Source organism: Schistocerca cancellata, unplaced genomic scaffold (genome assembly GCF_023864275.1).
Source record: "Schistocerca cancellata isolate TAMUIC-IGC-003103 unplaced genomic scaffold, iqSchCanc2.1 HiC_scaffold_718, whole genome shotgun sequence".
NCBI classification, from domain to species: Eukaryota; Metazoa; Arthropoda; class Insecta; order Orthoptera; family Acrididae; genus Schistocerca; species Schistocerca cancellata.
Genome location: NW_026046729.1, coordinates 11,942,291 through 11,961,845, shown reverse-complemented (window position 1 = coordinate 11,961,845; position 19,555 = coordinate 11,942,291).

The following is a 19,555-nucleotide window of genomic DNA, read 5'->3' as shown; positions in this document are numbered from 1 at the left end:
GAATGCCGCAATTGTGGGCTGCGCCACGTCACAGGGAAGTGCATGCTGTAAACATCTGGTGGAAATTCAGCGTCTCCACTTTAGAAGAGTGTGGACAGCTTTACGTAGACACAGTTCTGCGCTTGCCCGCAGATTTTTTCGAGAAATTTCGGAGCCTATGATTGCCCAAATATTCTCTGGATGCCGCCTTTTGTTACACAGCACCTGGGTTTTTCAGGGGCGCTATGTTCAAGAAACCGAAGGGCAGCATCGAACTGTTGACCGATCCTGACGTGCTACCTTATTTTACCGAGGGATCCGTGGGGACCATTGTCATTGTGTCGATAGGTAAGCCAAGGCAAATAACCCACTTACTGGTGAGAGGTTCAAAGCATCTCTTCATTCCATTCACATCATGGTACTTGGATGTCAATAACCTACATAGGCACACCATGTAGCAATCACTGCCAACTTACGAGTTTTGATGCATGCCCTAAGAAACATCCAAGGGATTAGGTGGAAAATCGAAAGTAGGGTGGCTGATTATTACGATTTCGTGCTTGCCGATTTGCCACTGTGTCTGGGGAACTAGTTCCGGGAGTTCGGCCATCCCCAAGTTGACCTGAGCACTGACGAATAAGCAGAGCTCCAGCAGTGTCTCTGATTGGGGATGAGGCTGGTTACAACCATCTTGGTTGTCTCCATCAAGCAGTACCCCGGGTTTAAAGTGTATATTGATTTGAATACGAAACAGGGAGCTTATGCGATGCGTGACTTGGAGAAAGAATTTTTTAATTAATGACTAACTCAGTTTTCGCCAAGGGAATGAAGAATCAGAGGGAACGTCGTGAACTTTTGATTAGAACCGAATGGGACTGGCGTTGCGGCATAAGGAAATCTATCGTCAGACTAAATTTTAAATGAGTCAGAATATCCATTGAGAACTTTGTTGCTGCGAGTATGGTGATGGTTGCAATAGTGTTCACAAACCCTTTATACGTGGGGATGTGCATACTAGACCTGTCTGAACTCCACATGTAGTGATCCGACTATGACTTTGCGAAAATTCGTTTCGTAAATCCTAAGTTACTTCATATGGATACAGATAGCTTCATCTATTGGGTTAGTAACTGCGATCGGTATGAAGTAGTGGAGAATTCGAAACTTCTTCATACACGGCCTATAATCCTTATGTTATCGTTCCATAGAACAAGATCGTTATTGGCCTAATGAAAGATGAAGGAAATCGGTCACTTTGAAGTTTGAAGGTCTGCGAGCGAAAATGTATGCGTTTCAGACATTGGAATGTGCTCCCAGAGGCGGGCTAACAGTGTGTTATGGATCTTTGAGAGTCCTCCCGATCGAGGACTATTTGCAGCGCCAGTACGGCAGTGTTCACGATGCTCTGCTGCAACCGCAGCATATGTCGAGAGGACATGAAGCGTAAACTGTTCTGCAGTCAAAAGCAAGCCTGTCGCCACATGGCAATGAAAGGGCCATTTGGGATGAAGGGATTGAAACTACCTTGCATTTATACCATTCACTAGTCGAAAGAGAGGTGGGAGAGGTCTCTGATGGAGAGAAAGAAACTGGGTGTAAATGCTGCAGAACAGTATTAGCCTTTTATCATAGTGTAAGCTATGATGTGTTTGTGTCTTGTAAATATTCACATATTTCTTTATGCACACTATGTATGTGAGGAATGTGTGTTATGTACACTTGAACATAGGAGTGCATACTTTGTAAGAATAAAACCTCTGTGCACCATATTGGTCGCCAAATATCTATGCACCATGAAGGTCGACCAAACAAAAAAGAAAAAATAAAGCCCACCGGAAACATAAGCTTTGCATATTTGTATACGAGTATATATAAATGATGTGCAAGGCACAAAGGCATTAGTTTTTAACATAAGGTGAAGTTCAACATGGAAGATATGAAAAGACTGTTATGGCTCCATGGGGGATCTTCCATACTGTTGAAACGTGCAAACCTCGTTGCAGTCCTCCATGTTTTAACGTCCTTGAAAGATCCAGGTAATGCAGTGCTTGCTGAGAATGTCTCTGTTATACTGGCCTCTACTGTGTATGCTATGAATGCAACATTTTTAAGCTGAACTGTCTATGTTTATCATTATGGAAATTCCGACGGTCTGCAATGATGTTTACACGCTGAGACGTCATTGTGAGATGCTCTGAGTATTGCGCACCACCTGTTCATTTATACAGCTTTTTGCACGACACCAGTGAGTGGGCACAGTTAATTACATGGTCATGTAGACATAGAACATACGCTTCAATGTGTTCTGGAAAATTTGCCAAAGATTATAATTGTACTCATAGATCTATAGGTCAAAATTTAATTGTATCGTTCTTTTTTGAACAGTCCTTCAATTTTCATGGGCTGAGTAGATAACAATCCGCTTCACACAATGAAGCATAGCACCCAGTATACAAGCCATATGCCAGACTGTATACATTTTTATTCCACTGTAGGCGTAAATTAACATATGGGTAAAATCAGCAGCTCAGGTAGACTACAGTATTAGATAACCTGCAGTTGTCAAATTAGTTGAAATTATTTCCTACATTCCCTTTTCTATTGTTCTGCATCGCAAGTGTGATGCATCTTGACACCTACAATTGAGCCGAGGTTCTAATAGTGTGTGCTTGCTTCCCACCTATAGGACTGGGTACTCGAAAACCGCCAATGTACGGATAGATAACAATGGATATACACTAGCATTCAAAACTTTTAAAAGCTTTAAACACAGCTCATGTGATCCAGTTACATGTGGCATTTTCCATGTTATTTTATTGATGGTGATCTCGTTCTCGTCATGACCTTCTTGAATGTATGAGTTGTTATCCATCGCACTCGGTACCACAATAAGTTCCTGTTTAGCATTCAGAATAATTCGCTGCATGTCTTCAAGGTATCCCATAAGCAGCTTTAGACATATAAATACAGTATATCTGTTGTACTTCTGCTCTCTTCTCTGCAGTGGCTTGTCTATGAACCATCCAGCATTTTCTAAATCGTTCATATCGGAGGGAGAGGCAAAGACATACATTACTTTATACATTCCTACATTGTGTGTATGGTCAATCTCGACCCCGTTAAGTTCACATCACGTGTCATGAAACAGGACTGCAAGCGCATAACGTGTAAGGCTCGATGCCACTGTAACAGTACCAACCCTTTTCAAGATATATGAAATTCTTGCAGCGAATGGTTAAAGCGTTTTGTAGCTGGATGACAATCCTAATCTCATAGTTCTTGTTAAATGTGGTTGATGCGTAAGGTTTATGCGAGAAGTATTTCTGGTGTACTACACTGACGTGCCAAACAAACTGATATCAGCATGCGCATTCAAATACAGAGATATGTAAACAGGCAGAATACGGTTCCGCGGTTGGCAAAGCCTATATGTGACAACAAGTGTCTGGCGCTGTTGTTAGATCGGATACAGCTGCTACAATGGCAGGTTGTCAAGATTTAAGTGTGTTTGAACGCAGAGTTATCGTCAGCCACCGGGAGATTGTACACAGATTCTTCGAGGTAGCGATGTAGTGGGGACTTTTCCGTACAACCACTTAGCGAGTGGACCGTGAATATCAGGAATCAAGTAAAACATCAAATCCTCAGCATCGCTGCGGCCGCGAAAAGATCCTGCAAGAACGGGACCTACGACGTCTGAAGTGATCCGTTCAACGTGACAGAAGTGCAACCCTTCCGCAAATTACTGCACATTTCAGTGCTGGGCCATCAACAAGTCTCAGCGTACCAATCATTCAAAAAAAAAAAAAAAACATCATCGGCACGGGCTTTAGTAGCCGGAGACCCACTCGTGTACAGTTGGTGACTGGACGACACAAAGCTTTACGCCTTGCCCAGGCCCGTCAACACTGACATTGGGCTGTTGATGACTGGAAACATGTTGCCTGGTCAGACGAATCACTTTTCAAATATTATCAAGAGCATGGACGTGAACATGTAAGGAGACAACCCATGAATCCTTCAACCCTGCATGTCTGCAGGGGACTATTCAAGCAAGCGGAGACTCTGTGATGGTGTGGGGCGCATGCAGGTGGAGTGATATGGAACCCGACTCTGACAGATGACAGGTACGTAAGCATCCTGTCTTATCACCAGCATCCATTCATGTCCATTGTGCATTCCGCTTGACTTGGAAAATTCTATCAGGACAATGCGATACGCCACACATCCAGATTTGCTACAGAGTGGCTCCAGGAACACTCTTCTGAGTTTAAACACTTCCGCTGGCCATTAAACTCCCCAGGCATGAACATTATTGGACATATCTCGGTTGCCCTGCAAGGTGCTGTTCAGAAGAGATCTTCACCCTTCGTACTCTTACAGATTGTGGGCAGCCCTGCAGGATACATGGTGTCAGTCCCCTCCAGCAATTCTTCAAACAATAGGCGAGTACATGCGACGTCGTGTTACGGACTTGTGTGTGCTCGCGGGGACATTGCACAATATGAGGCCGGTGTGCCTAATTCTTTGGCTCTTCATTGTATATGATCATCATACTCCACAAGACTAATAACATCGAACAACATTATTGACAGGTTTCAGTGATTTAAGAAACTTTTAGTTCGTACATATTGTCACCTTGCTATTCAGTAGTGAAGCGACGCGCTGAGTGTTACGCTCATTGGTTTTACACTGTATGCCGATCCTGTCTTCGTCAGCAATATGGGGAAGCTGGGAAACTGCTGCGAGTCCTAGCTGACTGAACGTCGCCGCCACCACTTCTGGTCGAGCAAGTTAAAGGTCGCCACTGTCACTGCTGGTCCTAACATGTTTCTTCACATGCGCTGTCACTGATGATTATCCTGTAGATTATCCATATGGTGATTTCCTTTCCGTGAAACTCAACGACTTGGTTATCCTGGTGCACAATACGCAGCCCCACACAGTCCAGTGTCTGAACTGTGACTGTATGGTAAGAAGCGTTTGTAGGGGTCTGAGCGATCTTATACCCTGTTAAAGCTACAAGGAAGAGTCTGTAAACTGTATGAATGAATCTGCTGTTAAAATTAGAGTTTGCTGCAGTGTTACGCTTGACACGGACAGAGCTGACTGGAATTATATCCACTGACTGGTCGGTTCTATAAATTCTGTTAGGGTCCCTATTTACAACCAGTGTGAAACCCAGGAGCCGTCCTATTGAACTTTTCTAGGTAGAATCTGTCGCTGCATTGACGTCTTTATTCCAGTTTTAACTGTAGTGATATTTGCACATAGCACAATTGCTTTTCCAGACTTATTAAATCTCGAAATCGTATGCACCAGGTTGTATTTCCGCAATTTCTTTTACATTATTAATTTCCAGATGACGTTTATTGTGAGCTTCTGTGATATTTAGAATGCAGCTCTGTATCAATAGTCCAATCAGCTCAATATTCCATACCATATTGCTTAAATCAGTCAGTGAGAAGTAACTCATGCTTAACACTGACAATCGTTCTTTTAAAAACAGAGTATATGACATTACATCTAAGCCTCAACTGATGAGTGGATGTGCTATGAACCTTCTTATACATCCTTATTCGTAAACATTTGAAGGAACTTGATGGGCAGATGGCCACAAAAGTGAGTATTGGTAACGTTGAAAAGTGTACAACTCATGTCCCCTTAGATGAAGTGTCATAACTCTTCTGGTGGCTACAGGTCTCCAAATGAGTCGAAATATTGTATTTGTATTTTACATAACTTATCCTAGCCAGTGGGCTCCTTATTCCCCAGCATCATTTTCATTCACAATTCCACATTATCTGGACCGCCACATAGTCTTTGGTAATGTATCCCACATATTTACAGCATGGAATCTTGGAATGTTGGTTCTATTCTAACTTTACTTAAGCAGATCTGTGTTTGTAAGCGGCTCGTCCAGTAGAATAGCTAATGGGCTGTTTTATAAATTTATGAAGAGACCTACCCCTCTCTTGTTTGGTTTGAGATATAGTCCTTTCCCGAACGCTGTACCATACATCATGTGTTTATATTTCCTTGCTTCCTCAAGCTTCTCATTAGAGTCCTGTATGTTCTTGACCGTTCTGGAGATAGCCTGTGAAACTATCGTGAGGGAACTGCAAGGGCAGGAATGAGGAAGCCAAAAATTCCGCCTGATGTCTTGGGGACCAGCAGGTCCTGGCTGGGTTTAACTTGTCTTTGCGCATCAGGACGCTTTTGGCTGCTTAAATCGCTGTCAGGATATAGTGTTATAAACACCTCAGCCCTGGACTCTTATTCTTCATCGTTGTCTTCTTTTCCCTAAGTGTACAACGTGTGCCATTCATGATTTATGTTATCTTCTTTCGCTACTGCCTTTATCACACATTGTGCGCAGTGTCGGCAGGGTTAAGCACGGATTTGGCATGGTTAATTTAAGGGTTGGCCGGATGCCCTTCCTGCCGCCGACCCATACCCCCCGGCACGGGATTAGTGCTCCCCAGCTGTCTGCATCTAGTGTAAATCGGGAAATAGTGTGAATGTGTTTCAAATGTCTTCGAGTCTTGGAATTGAGGCGGGACGTGGGGACCAGCCAGGCATTCACCTAGTAGGATGTGGGAAACCGCCTAAAACCCACATCCAGGCTGGGCGGCACACCAGCCGCCGTCCTTAATCCGTCGGGCGGATTCGATCCGGGACCGGCGCGCCTAACCGAGTCTAGGAAGCAGCGTGTTAGCACTCTCGGCTATCCTGGCGGGTCCTTAAACTAACATCCATGTACAACATAATTTTACCACACATGGTTTTATCAACTACAAATGCAGCAGTGCACTGCCCTATACTAACATCCTTTCTCGCATCCATTTTCCTGGGTTTCATCAGCTAAAATTCAGTCTACCGTGTGACGTCCTGTGCGATATTTATGTTTTGCTTAAACAATGTAGTGCTCCAAACACACCTCGCCAAGCAGGTTATCCCATTGGCACATCAGGCCAAATGTTTTGAAGCTTTACGTCAGGTCTGCAGTAAGTATACCATGGAACGTGCAGGTCGACTGTAAGTTTGTCTAGAATACCACCACCCCCTGTAGTGTGCCTCATATTGTGCATGTTATGCTAATGTGCGGGCTGTGCTCTGTGAAACCCATTATGCAGCGAATCGCCAGCGTCAATCCAACTGTTTTGTGTCGCAGGAAAACCAAGCCATTTAACTAGTGCTCTGTTTCCTGGACGTCTTGTAAGATGCTCTATGAGAAAGCCACGTGGTTCTGAGCTTTTATGCAGTTCCTCTCTGTAAAACCATACAGAAATTTCAGTACCACGTCTATTCCTTAAAATATTTGTCCTAGGATTTGTTCTCGGCACTTCGGAAGCTGTGACTAGCTCTCTCGATTAATTTGGGAGGCATGACTTATCGAATTCCGTCTTGTGTTTTGAGATACGCACCAAATCACCTACACTAAAGCATTGTTTACGTCGGTCCAACAGTTTAGTACGATAGTATAGTGTATCCAAGAGTGCATTATAACGAACACCAATTGATCTCACTTTTATTGTGCTATGTTTGGTTTGGTTATACGGTACTGAGAGGATATCAGCCCATTTTCATGAGCCACAAACATTGAAACGCATCTTAATTTGGCCTTTTATTTTTCTGTTCACATTTAGCACACTACTCGCCTCCTGGATGGTGAATGTTGGCCTGTGATGTACTCCATACTGCTGCACCATGAAGTACTTATTGTAAGACTTCTACAATGATCGGTTTGGAGTCTGTCTGCGCATCGATACATCCCTCTCTGCATCAAACGCTCAAACATCTCTCTGACATCTCTCTATTTTTGTTTTATCTGGTAATTCCCAGGCAACTTTGGAGTATGTATCAATAACCATTAAAACATATGTGACTCAATTATTCCTGCATATATGCAAGATCAGCCTGCCATAAGTAATCCAAATCTTTGATCATAACATGGTTACAAGGTGACGTTTTGCGTGCTGGTTTGTTAAGTTCTTGAAATGGCTGGCTCTGAGCACTATGGGACTCAACATCTGTCATCAGTCCCCTAGAACTTAGAACTACTTAAACCTAACTAACCTAAGCACATTACACACGTCCATGTCCGAAGCAGGATTGGAACCTGTGACCGTAGCGGTGGCGCGGTTCCGGACTGAAGCACCTAGAACCGCTCGGCCACCGTGACCGGCCCTTCTTGAACTACTGGGTGGTTGTAATTCAACTTTGCCTATTTAACACGTTATAACATGGCGACTAATTACTGTAAAAGTACTAAACTTAATATCATTAATGGTCAGAGTATGGGGTGCATGATTTCCATGTGTCACTGTCCAGTTCCTACTATGGCAACTAGGTGCTGTCATCGTGATTCGTAGTCTCATACACCTGACGTATCACATTGCTCTTGTTGACATGAGATTGGACAAAAGAAACAGAAATGTTGGAGCTGCACTTCGACAACAGCTACGTCTGAAAGGATATGGGTCCTCTTTCACCATTTGCCGTGCAGAGCATGATGAAGAAGTTCAAATAAACTGGAGAGTTGGGCGTCGCTCCGGGAAGAGGCAGACGACTGGATGCACTACAGGTGGTTGATGAAATCGCTGTTGCTTTGGAAGACAACCTTGCGCGCAATTCCCAATCGTCAGGCAGTGGGCGTGCTGGTTCACAACACTTGAACATCGTGTGGTCCACGGTACGGAAGATGCTCTGAACCGTTCTCAAATGGTATCAGCTCAAGATCCACATCATACAGCATCTGGCACCACAGGACGCACAACACGATGTTGACTTCGCTGTCCACTTTCTACGGAAGGATTGAAGTTGACAAGGGCCTATGGACAGACCGAGCTCATTTTTCTCTGATGCGTGAGGCGAACACACAGAAATGCGGAGTGTGAGGATCTTCACCTCCAGTCACTGTGCATGAAGTTCCTCAGTTTGGTGAATGTGTCACCGTATGGTGTGGCTTTATGGCGACGTTCATCATCTGCCCATTCTTTTTTGCACATGTGGGTGCTCAAGGACCAGAGACGTGTAGTGCGACTGGCCAGCATTACAGCGATATGCTTCGCCAGCACGTCATACCCGCCATGCAGAAGAGAGACGCATTGAGCTCAACTGTTATCATGCAAGATGGGGCCCCACTGAACATCGCTCATGAAGTTTACCCACTTCTCCGAAACACATTTGGAAACGATCGAATTATAAGCCTATTGTTTCCAAATCCCAAGCCGGCATGATCACGTGATCACACTTCGTGTGATATCTGCTTGTGGGGCTACCTGAAGGTCAGGGTTTACCAAAGGATCATTCTCATATGTGCTCAAATGAAGCGCAGTATATGAAGTGAGGTAGCCTTGCATTGATCTGCTATGCAGAATACAATCTTGCGTTTTCAGAGTCTTCTGTACACTGATCAGGTCCATACTGAGCCCCTATTGTAGCAGATATGGTACTGCTATGTAATTTTATGATGTACCGTTGCAGCACATTGAAAGTGTTTCAATTGAACTGATTCTGAATTATTTCTCTTCCCCATGTCCTTCACATTAATGCTGTCAAGTGTGGTACTCATATGGTAATTAGTTTCTATGTTATAACATGTTAAATAAGGAAAGCTTAATTATAACCACCCAGCACTATGTCCATACTTATTCTATTATACATCTATCTCCCTAAGCTCAGAGATTTTTGAAAAAACCTCATTGGAATGAACTGTATTACCAGCAGCAGCTGATTCCATGAGCAATCGCAGTCAACCTGTTAGCTCATTAAGACCGTCATGCTTTATGTATTGCAATCTTTGACGTCAATACCATAAACAATGCCATATGAAGCGTCTAATATGGCAGAGGTTGAAAATACCGCGCAGAACAGGGAGTCATCGCGCTCGTAGGCAGCACACCGCGCCTGGTACACGCGCCGCTGGGGACTGCAGCACAGCTACGACGCCTGAGGATGGGCTTGTAACAGTCCGAAACCTGACGTGTGAAAGTAAAGTAATTTACAACTGAAGCGGTATTTCAACCTCTGCTATTATGCTCAGTTGCGGATGTTCTTCCAGCAGGATTCTTTGCACCCAATATAGGTTTATAATCGCTCTGTCTTTCGCACTGCAACAGTTTCCTAATTTTCTATTTACACCAGTTAATTTCAGTATTTCACCATACATATCGCTATCTTTGTGTGAATAGTTTACAGGTTTTGTGGGTTACGATATGAGGTTTATTAGAGCAGTTGTTCCTTGAAATTCTCTGTCACTTATCTGTATTGTTTTTTTCTTCTTTTAAACATGTACTCTGCATGCCTAATGTTGTGTCTAGACAAGACAGTCTAGACACAGGGTGAGGTTACCGAAAGGGCACGCGTCAACTCACGCCGACTGGCGTGAAGTCTGGAACAGGATAAGTTGTGAATGCTATAGAGAAAAGTATGCAGCTTAGGTTATACTTTTATTCCATCATTGTGGTACATCGCTATTGACGATACAAATAGACTCTCTCCAGATAGGGTTAATGGCGCCTTGCTAGGTCGTAGTCATGGACTTAGCTGAAGGCTATTCTAACTGTCTCTCGGCAAATGAGAGAAAGGCTTCGTCAGTGTAGTCGCTAGCAAAGTCGTCGTACAACTGGGGCGAGTGCTAGTCCGCCTCTCTAGACCTGCCATGTGGTGGCGCTAGGTCTGCGATTACTGACAGTGGCGACACGCGGGTCCGACATGTACTAATGGACCGCGGCCGATTTAAAGCTACCACCTAGCAAGTGTGGTGTCTGGCGGTGACACCACACCTAACATGTATGATTTTCCATCACTGACACGAAACGTTTTGTCTTTATTACCATCACAGTGACAGTTAATGAAATTAGCAACCCCGTTCTGATTCGCTGACTGTAATTGACTAACTGCTTTTAAGATTTCTTTCAGTGCCTGTTCTCGATCCAAACGTCCTAACCTTAACAGTTTTAACTTCTCCGGAGTAGCCTTCCATGCTTAGTTAACATCTTGTTACATACTAAGCACTCTCCTTTGCAGGTTGTCTATATGCATTACGTCCAGTTCTGTCAACCATTACAGTCAAGTCACGTACTTTCACTTCGGTTCCATCAACCTTTCCTCTCAGTCGTCTAATTTCTTTCACAGAATTATTGGTGTTTTCTCTACGCATGTCCGATTTTACCTGAGCCATACCATTCCAGGATGTTGGATTAGCACCGGAGGAACAGAGGATGTACGTCATCGCCGGTGGCCTCCAAGTCTCCAGACCGCACACCTGGTCACTTGTGTGGGGTTACGTAAAAGACCACGTTCTTATCTCCCTTATGCCTGACACTCTAGAAAATCTGCGACATTGCTTTGTTAAAGCTGCGAATTCGATAACAAGAGACCAGCTGCTTCATGTGTGGCAGGAAATGAGCCACCTTTTAGATATTTGTCATGTAATACATGGTGCTCACATGGAATGCATGAAAACGTGCGAGCCGTGGTAGAATTGGCTGTATTGAAGAGCGCGCCGCAGCGCGTTGCGTAAAGCAGTCGCTTCCCGTTCCTGGCGGTGGCGCCGCTGTGACAATCGCAGCTTCGGTGTCTCCCTCTGGTGGTAAAGGGGAAAGGTTGCCTGTTCAAGTGCATTTAAGGGGCGCTATGAGGTCGTCACTGTGTCAGTCTGAGTCTAGTCAGTTGGTCCGCCGGCTCAGTGTGGGGCAGTCAGTGTCTGTCTGTCGTCGGAGTGCGAGTATGTCTGTCGTTCGGATCAAACTTTAAGTCAGAAAATTTGAGTGTTTCCACTCCGCCAGTAACAGAACTCGGCCAGTGGTTGCCTGGTCGGGGCTGAGTTCCTGCATCTGCGCATTAGGCCGCCAGTCTGCTCGAGTTGCTCGGGCAACGGTCATTGGCGGTTGGATTGGTCGGTTGGTCGGTCGCGCTCTGAGACACGAGAGGTTTTGTCCGCCTTGAGCGTCGGCGCATGTGAGGTCCCCACGTGCGTCCAGTGGGCAGCGCCGTATAGAAAGGCGTAGTGGGCTCGCGTTTCACAAGAGAGCAACAGGAGGTGAACCACGACATCGGGCTGGCCGGGGCGAGCTGCGACGCCGTGCGACGGGAGATCGGCGCGCGTTCCTGCGTCCGTTGAAGCGGCTGGCAGCGGACGGTTCGGGAGAGCATTGGGGGTGCTGCACCAGGTCTTTGCCAGCAATCGCAGTTTATTAGAAGTTAAGTGACTGGCGAAATGTTGTTTCATTTACTTATTAAATTCTGCTTGTTTACTTGGTGAGGTCACCAGCCGCTTTGTTTTGAGGTCATCCCACCATTCTTCTCCGTTTAGAGCAATCTGCGGTTCGGGTTGTCCCAGTCAACCTGCCATACGTTAATAGCTGCCTCTGTCATGTTTGTCGGATTCGGTGTTAACGAATTTATAGAATTAAGATATGGCCCGAATTCCTGAAATATGTTTGTATCTTGCCTATCATCTTGCGAGGCGGTATATGTGCAATGTAGAGCACGTTGTACACTTTATGTAAGTCTGAATATCATGGGTTTTATTTAAATAGTCATTTTTATAAAGTTGCCACCCTTCCACTGCAAGAGACCTTTTAAGAACAAATTGCACTTTTGATGGAAATTAAGTTCTTAGCGTGTTTGTACCATTTCCGTCCCTCTTATGGGGTGCATAGTTAGTGAGTTTGTGTGAGTTGTTAAAAATTTTAGTTTCAAGTAATCTGGTGCGTTGCAGATTTGCACCAGTGTAGTTTTTCAGAAGTCGTTATAAGCGGTCGTGACTACGACCGTGTTGAAAGGGGGCGGAAGCTTCCAGCCCGAAGGTTCTTACTGTTAAAAAAAAAAGTGAAAAAAAATTAAAAAAAATTTGTAAATAAAATATTATATCCTGCCTCTAAATAATTGTAACCTGATATTTCGAGGGTGCTATTCTGCTTATAATTTTAAAACTGTTTTGAAAAATCTTTAGGAATAAAATTCACATTTGTTATATTCTAACTTGATATTTAGTGGGTGCTTTTCTGCTTATGAATTTTAAATCTGTTTTGAAAAGGCTTTCATGAATAAAATTTCCATTGGTTGAAATTTAATTTGTTTCCATCAGTTACTCTTTGGCAACTACTTCCCCGCTCACATTATGTGTTAATGTTCTTGGTGAATCGCTAGTAAATAAAGTGAATTCTTTAAGAAAAGATTTTTAAAGAGTAAATTTTCATGGTTCCACGTGAACTTTTCTCTTCCAAGGAAAGTTGGAATTGTATTTCCAATTTTTTTCTGTTTTGGAAGTAATAAACGTTTGATATTTGTTCCTTCTTTTTCATTATTCCTGTATTTTTAATTCAGCAGCCACACTAGGCGCACTAAATCAAAAAAATCAACTGGTTCTGTGTGTATCTTCACAATTGTGCACAGTTTAGCAAATAAAGCTTTCTCGTATGCACAGAATTGAGCGCATATTGCTTTCAAACTGATGAGTTAACCGTTAGCTTTTTCGTTTGACACGTTACTGATGCGGTATTTTAAATCTTCTATATGCAGACTGTATGTACGGAGATAGTTGACAATATCTTGAAACACAGTTTGAACACAAGGCACCATCTGTTCAGTCTTCTCAACACAAGAGACAGCACCATCCATATACCGAAGAAGTTTATAACCATGGAGTGTTGCAGATAAATTGATCGAACTCCAGATCTCACCATGGACGTCATGCCATCGTACAGTCATGTTATAGATAGCATCAGGCCAGAATTATAAATATTGGAGGTGGAAAATGCTCAGAGGACATCTGTTGATTTATGTGGAGTTCTGCACAACACAGTTCAACACATTCTAACAATATAAATCGCTCATTAACACCTCGGTGCATTTTCAACACACCATCCACTGTCCGCTGATGTTTCTGTACCAATATTTAAGCGCTTTGACCCGCTAGGTATTGAATTATGGGCTGAAGCGAGAAGAAGTGGAGCACTGGGAGGAATCAGGAGCTTCTCATCGACCACAACAACACTCGGTCACGACAGTGACAATGGAATGTTCTGGGGTGGTGTGGCTGTCAGAGACCAGTACTGACTGGCACCGTGTGGTGTATGATCCCAAACACAGTTCTTCCGAGAGTCAGGGACTGGCTGAGTGACTTTGTTACACAAATTAGAGAGGGAGATGGATAACAGCAGTTCGTTGTCCTGCTCCAGTATACTTGTCAGGTGTGCTACAGGAACCAACAGTGCTGCTTCTGCTGGCACCCACAGGCCGCAAGTCACTGCTGGTCCCAAAATGCCGGTGGATGCTACTGGATCAGGCAAGTCAGAGGTAGCTCAGAAACAATGGAGGTAGCTGAACAAAGAAGAAGAAGAAGAAACAATAAGCATCCTCAAACAAAGACATTGAGTTCAACAAAGACATGACTCTAAACCACATGTACACTCCTGGAAATGGAAAAAAGGACACATTGACACCGGTGTGTCAAACCCACCATACATGCTCCGGACACTGCGAGAGGGCTGTACAAGCAATGATCACACGCACGGCACAGCGGACACACCAGGAACCGCGGTGTTGGCCGTCGAATGGCGCTAGCTGCGCAGCATTTGTGCACCGCCGCCGTCAGTGTCAGCCAGTTTGCCGTGGCATACGGAGCTCCATCGCAGTCTTTAACACTGGTAGCATGCCGCGACAGCGTGGACGTGAACCGTATGTGCAGTTGACGGACTTTGAGCGAGGGCGTATAGTGGGCATGCGGGAGGCCGGGTGGACGTACCGCCGAATTGCTCAACACGTGGGGCGTGAGGTCTCCACAGTATATCTATGTTGTCGCCAGTGGTCGGCGGAAGGTGCACGTGCCCGTCGACCTGGGACCGGACCGCAGCGACGCACGGATGCACGCCAAGACCGTAGGATCCTACGCAGTGCCGTAGGGGACCGCACCGCCACTTCCCAGCAAATTAGGGACACTGTTGCTCCTGGGGTATCGGCGAGGACCATTCGCAACCGTCTCCATGAAGCTGGGCTACGGTCCCGCACACCGTTAGGCCGTGTACCACTCACGCCCCAACATCGTGCAGCCCGCCTCCAGTGCTGTCGCGACGGACGTGAATGGAGGGACGAATGGAGACATGTCGTCTTCAGCGATGAGAGTCGCTTCTGCCTAGGTGCCAATGATGGTCGTATGCGTGTTTGGCGCCGTGCAGGTGAGCGCCACAATCAGGACTGCATACGACCGAGGCACACAGGGCCAACACCTGGCATCATGGTGTGGGGAGCGATCTCCTACACTGGCCGTACACCACTGGTGATCGTCGAGGGGACGCTGAATAGTGCACGGTACATCCAAACCGTCATCGAACCCATCGTTCTACCATTCCTAGACCGGCAAGGGAACTTGCTGTTCCAACAGGACAATGCACGTCCGCATGTATCCCGTGCCATCCAACGTGCTCTAGAAGGTGTAAGTCAACTACCCTGGCCTGCAAGATCTCCGGATCTGTCCCCCATTGAGCATGTTTGGGACTGGATGAAGCGTCGTCTCACGCGGTCTGCACGTCCAGCACGAACGCTGGTCCAACTGAGGCGCCAGGTGGAAATGGCATGGCAAGCCGTTCCACAGGACTACATCCAGCAGCTCTACGATCGTCTCCATGGGAGAATAGCAGCCTGCATTGCTGCGAAAGGTGGATATACACTGTACTAGTGCCGACATTGTGCATGCTCTGTTGCCTGTGTCTATGTGCCTGTGGTTCTGTCAGTGTGATCATGTGATGTATCTGACCCCAGGAATGTGTGAATAAAGTTTCCCCTTCCTGGGACAATGAATTCACGGTGTTCTTATTTCAATTTCCAGGAGTGTACTTACTTTTATGCTTCTTCTGCGAGGCAATCGTGGATTAAGATCTCAATTGCTGTTGGAACTTCATGTGTCTTCTACTAACTGATTGTGACTGAGACGGCATCCGTCCTATACCCTCAATGCCATGATCGCGTAACTAGATAGACCATTCTACCATCTCTATTGGATCCTGCGTATTTTCAGCTGCATTTCTGTTGGTTACTGATGGAAGTGGTGTGGGAAAAGCGTCCTCTCTGCCAGTTTTTGCGCATGTCAAGCATGCGAATTTCTCATACCTGGTGACAGCTCCAGTGAGAGATCTCAAAGGAGAACTAGCTCAGTGTTGGTCCATACACCAGGGCAGCTAGCTCTGGTTCATTCAGTCTGTGGTTGTGGAATAGGAGGAGATTGTCTCCTACACTGTAATTTGATGTGCCAATTCAAAATACGTGAATAGCTGCAGCACAGACAGTAGGATCTACGAAATGCGAAATGCATCCTGCTGAATCGTTATTTTTTGCTGAAAAGTATTCACTCTATGAGACGCGTGTGCTCAGTGCTCTGCCCAGTGCAAGTTTGCTTACATACGTACGGGTGATCCAAAACGGCGGCTACTATATCGCACGTCATGCCATTCCTCGGTGCATATGGTTATTACTTCATCAAACATGGGGGTGGAGGAGGCGTGCAGTCGTGAGCGCTACCCAAGCGGAGAAGCTCTGTGTCCCGCAAACTGATTAAATAAAGGATTTTCTAACTGAATTGAACATTATGTTATCGTGCCAATTGACACTGAATTACATTTTGTGTCATGAGATGTTTCGTATTCAGAAGAGACTAGGTATTTTTCCTCCAGTTTGTAGACGGCAAGAGGTGGGTGTTAGTGGATGAGGGGAAAAGAAGCCTGGGGCATTTCCCAGAGGGGTGAAGCAGGTGGAGGGGTGATGGTTTCTCAGAAGAATGGATTATCGGCAGTGGTCATAAATGAACTCCGAGGTGCTTATTGTAAGTTAAGAGGGGAGGGATAATTTGCACCTGAATATATTATTTAAATGCTGAATGTATGCACCTTGCACAAACAAAATAGTCTACGTCTATGTATGGTCCAATACTATGACCAGCCACTACGAGATGGCACTTAGAGTTTTACATACGCTGATCACTGTGCCATTATATCTGGTGGAAATCTTCTACAAACTCTTCACTACCGAGGTAGATCCTTCCGACACGTCCGTCAGGGGTCTGAAGATGGCGTAGTAAAACGATAAAATGGGTTGCCTAATAAAATATGGTTGGAAATTTGATAGCTGAAAGGTGTTTAATTTGAAATCCTCTATCGAACAGGCGCGTTCCGCAACCATCTGTAGAAAGATACAGAGTGTCTTAAACAATCGGTTGCCTGATAAAAGGAAACCCAACTAAAACTTCTTTCACTTGAGTAACAGACATGGGCCAAAGGCACTACACATAGACTGGGAGGGAAAATGGCTAGAGAACTGTGCAATACAAATGCCTTAGCTATCACATTAGCTGGAGCGCTTACCTACAGGAAACTTTGCATCAACGTAAGTCATAAAGTAGCTGCTGGAAACAACATGTGTAACCTAGCAGGTGCTACATGGGTTGCAAACACCACGATAGTAATGTCTGCACTTTAGCCTACTCAGCTACGGAGTGCACATGCGCTGTGTGGTATACTTCCAGAAATGCCAAACAAGTGTGTGTGCTAGTCAGTGAAACATACCACCATCAGATGCAAGTGACAGCCAGTACGGAATATTATAAATCATTCACATTTGCGGCCAAACCCTCTTTTGGATACCAACCTGGTATTTGCCGTCTTAAACCAAGGAAGAGTTTCCTGCTGGTAATGGATGTGAGTGTGAGTGCGCCGAGCTTGTGTGTGTGAAATCTCCGCCAGCTAAATCAGCACGGACTGGCCGCTGGAGGTCACATGTGGAACGCGGTCTCCGCTGCTCCGTCTGCCAGCGGCTCGTTTATGTGCGTGTTCAGAGCACTGCTGACTGACCCTCTTTACGTTTATCCACTTGTACCGTTGACACTAGTCGTTCTGTGTCTCGCAACGTGTGGATTCACGAAAGACTTATTTCTGTTACTGTTGAGAGGTTTATGAAGACAGCCACATATGTGCTACTTGGGTCAGTTTCGTATATTACTTCGTTACAATAAGACTGGTTATGTGTTTGTGACGTTTCCGCGTGTGCGGTCATTAAGTATAGTTTCTTCAAGTTAGTCATTACGGATACCATGTTACCGGCCCTTATTGAACAGCTTAGTTCGGCAATCAGCATTTCGTCGACTTCCACTAACCCTCAGGGTACCGTTCCACCTATCCATTGGCCCAGATTTCCTCCGTATGATGATTCAGCCAAAGATTGGGAAGCTTACGAAAAAAGACGCAAATTTTTTGGCTTTCGACATGACAATCTCGAATTTGTGCAAAGCGTTCTTCCTCTCTTGGATTCCACCTAAAATGTACCAATTACTGTGTCGGGTTGCCCCTCTACAAGAACCAGCATATCTTACTTTCGATGGAATCTGCAGTTTATTGTCCAGCTACCATTGTGTGGTGTCACCGCCAGACACCACACTTGCTAGGTGGTAGCCTTTAAATCGGCCGCGGTCCGCTAGTATACGTCGGACCCGCGTGTCGCCACTGTCAGTGTTTGCAGACCGAGCGCTGCCACACGGCAGGTCTCGAGAGACGTCCTAGCACACGACCCAGTTGTACAGCAGACTTTGCTAGCGATGCTACACTGACAAATACGCTCTAGTTGCCGAGACGATAGCATCGCCTTCAGCTACGTCAATTGCTACGGCCTAGCAAGGCGCCAGTATCATTTAATATTTATCTATGGATGCCTGTACCGTCAGACCGATGTTCTCCAATTGTGGATTAAAGTTAAGTATTCCAAGAGCTTCGTACTTTATTTATTAGACTCAACTCCTTTAACTGTTCCAGACCTCGCGCCAGTCTGCGTGAGCTTAAACGCGTGCATTTCGGCCTCCTCTAGCAACACGGTGTTGGCTCTTCTGCCAACACATCACATTGTACACATACCCATGTCATAGCGGCGCGAGTTGCGTTTTACTGAAGCCGCAAGAAACCATACCAGTGATACAGCGCCTGGAAAGCCGAACTTCACAGCCTTAGTCATAAGTGTCAGTTCGTTAATGATGCCGATAATGACTCTAACACAGACCCTAGGTTGCGTGATTCAGTTGTCTATTTACCTCCGGACAAGGAAGTGCTGCAGAATGCTTCACTCTGTGGAAATCCGCAGTTTTGCCGGTAGAATAAATTTATGGGCAGCAGTTGACCAAATGGAAATGTTATATCCTAGCCAGTAATGCCAACCGAGCCCGCTGCCAAAAGGTTGGCAGCATCAAAGTCCGGACGCCGTCCGCATAAGCAGCGCCAGCGATACAGGAAATCGCCGCAAGTCTGCGCGCGCCACCGCTGGCTTCTGGCTTCTTAAGCGCTGGAGTCGCGAGCGCTAGGACAGTTCTGTATTCGCCGCTCAGTTGTATACTCGCCACCGATTTGTGTACTTGCTAGTCAGTTGTGTGTTCATCGCAGCAGAGTTGTTGTTTGTCGTCAGCCGACGCTGACCTAGCCGCTCCGACTCGAACTAGACAGATTTCTGTAGACACGGAGTTCACTACTGTGTTTCTGTATCTTCGTTAATAAAGATAAGTACCGACTTTTATTTAATCAGAGTGTTTGGGTTT